This window comes from Meleagris gallopavo, chromosome 1 (assembly GCF_000146605.3).
Source record: "Meleagris gallopavo isolate NT-WF06-2002-E0010 breed Aviagen turkey brand Nicholas breeding stock chromosome 1, Turkey_5.1, whole genome shotgun sequence".
Classification (NCBI taxonomy): Eukaryota; Metazoa; Chordata; class Aves; order Galliformes; family Phasianidae; genus Meleagris; species Meleagris gallopavo.
In genome coordinates this window covers 103640998-103643805 of record NC_015011.2, presented here as the reverse complement: position 1 = coordinate 103643805, position 2808 = coordinate 103640998, and positions in this window count along the sequence as shown.

Genomic DNA, 2808 nt, shown 5'->3' with positions numbered 1-2808 from the left:
GCATCTTCAACATTAGTCACTTTTGTATAGCAACATCAGCAATCCACATACACAAAACCACCAGGAATTCCCCTATATTGTGACATTGTCTAATTTCTGAAAAGTGACTGTTTCAAATTACAGTAGGAATCTGGCTGGCGTAAACATTAGATTTATCCTATGTGTGTTCCAGCTTTCAGGCTTTGAGACAGAGATGGTGTGTGCATGTGTGTGTGTGTGTATATGACTGCAGGCACCAGAATAACAACTACATCTGTCAATAAGACAAAAAATATTTTTCCATGCTGTTCTGAAAGATGACCTGAGTGACCTATTTTAACCGAATCTTGAGGTTGGGATGCCTTCTTAGACTGAAAGCCTGCAGATCAAGTTTGCAAAATGGATTAAAGCATTAAAAGATTGGGTCGAGGGGGAAGTAGAGAGGAGACCTTTTAATGGAAAAGCCAAGCAGCCTCTAACTATAAGTGGAGCTGCTGCAGTAACCACTATAAAATTCTTATGAACTTGGGTGGAGACAATAATTACAGCACAGGAAGAATGAGATGCTATGGGGTGCTTGGCCTCTGCAGCAGAGCTGTAGCTCAGAGAGATTACAGCCTGAGTTATAAAATATAGAGCTTCTTGCTACAGTTTTAAGACTTGAAATGCATACGCACAATTTGCACAAATATATGTGTTGCTAATGTTTGAACACAGATTTTGAGAGGGTGGAGTTAAAATGTCAGTAAGAATTAATAAGAGCTATTTTTTTTTCCCTAAGATGACTCTAACATAAATTTCTAACACTCCATTTGAACTAGCCACAACAAAAACTGAACTTCTGCTTTCAAGCTGTGGCTTACCACATATCAAGGAGTTTTCTTTTTTTCACTGCAGTATAGTTTTAGTTTTAAACACGGTGCTTCCCTATACTTGGAGCCTAGGGTATGTGTACATAAACATACATTCAGAAATGACAGCCTCCAGAAGCACATCCAGCTCTGGTGGAACAAAACCACCATCGTTTAGCAGAATGCTGTGTCACTGCTCAACAGTTCAGGGAAAAATAGCAATGGGAGCTCAAAATGGAAAAGACAGTTCAAAATGAGATGTCTTCAATGCAAAGCTACCAACCACCTTCTCAATGAAAATGTCTCGGGATCCTTAAGCCTAATAATAGTCCTTAACTTAGCTATAATTTCAAGCCATTAATAAGCTTTCTGAGGCAGAAATTGTCATCCACACTTTACAGGGGATGAGACAGACATGAAAAGGTGAAGGCCCAGATTCACAAGAAGCTTTAGCTGCCTGAAGTGGGATTCGAGTTTGATTTAAATGCTTCAGCCCCAAATCACACCCCTTGGTATCCTTGTCCAGGCACCTTCTGGCTGAAAGAGCTTCCCCTGCTGCATGGCCCTGCTGTTCCACGGCCACAAGCTCAGCCCCTGGGGAAGAACAGCTCAGCACAGCCAGTTGTGAGACCAATGGTGTAATGGCTGTTGTGGTTTGTGGCAGATCCCACTCTAAGGCACCTTCACCTTACGGTGCATGGTCCCATAAGCCTAGAGAAAGCCCTCTGAGATCTAGGTTCTGTGGCAGCTCCCCTGCCTTTTTCCAGCAGCTGGCCTGGCCTCCACCCTGGACAGATATTGCCATACCTCGGTGCTTCAACATGCTGCTGGGGCTGGGGCTGCGTACACTCCTTGCCCTGACCAACAAGAAGGACGATGGTGAGGCTGCAGGCACGGTGAGCAGTGAAGGCGTGGATTCACTGTAAAAGCAACGTGCTGCTCTGAATGTGGCAGGCGAGGAGCCCTTTGTGATCATCACTGCAAGTTCAGCAAGGGCGACTTGGGCCTGCAGCAGCCTAAAGCAGGAAAGCCAACCTGACAGGTCAGCTCTCCAGCAGCAGCCTGAGCGTGGGAGTGTGAGTGGGGACTGTTTACTCTGCGCTCATTTTCTTAGAGGAAGGACTCTTCCATGCTGTCATTACGCTAATGCAATGCGCATTGATTTAAGAGCTCAGCAGAAGTCTGGGGTCACTTGATGGATATCCGTGCAGTCAGCGATGGGGAGATAACACTGCCATTATGGAACTGGGACCTGCCAAGCTCTAGCAGGGACAACATCCAAGAACAGAACGGCCTCTCAGGCCTCAGATATGGGCACAGCTTTGTCAGAGCTGCGGTGCATAAAGTCTGGCCTGTGGAAACTCTGCGGCCTTGCCAAAGCATTTCCTTCAGTTCCTCCCTAAACTTCAGGGAACTGATGTTGTGCGTATGCTCCGCTCCAAGCACCGCCCTGCTAAAGAGCTCTAATGGCATCAAGCCTTCAAGACATTGCTTCTCTCCTTGCCTCACCTCTCGGTCCTCTCTACCAGCAAAGCCTGCATGGCATGGATGGACAGTTCCCTGTAGGAGGGCAATGGAGGGGATCAAAGATCCATCCAAGCACCACACCACAGGCCAAACCTGGCTCTGGTTGTACAAGCATGAGACCCAGCATGTCTGCTGCCTGCAGGCACCACCACGATACAAACAGAAGCACCTCAGGGCATTGCACAGCTGGATGTGGCATGGCCTTCCCAGCATCAGTGAGGAGCTCTTGTTGACTGCCTCAAAGGGGACAGAAACCAACAGGGGATGGGGAATATGGGGTGGAGATGGATGCAGGATGCAGATGAAGGGAATGAAACTTAAAAGAGGCTGAGAAAGCTGTGTTGAGATAGTATGATGAGGGAACTGGGTGAAGCAGGCTGGGAGCAAAAGAGTAGAGAGTCAGCCAGTATCAAGATAAAAGAAAAATTAGTGGTTTTTTTTTTTTTTTTTT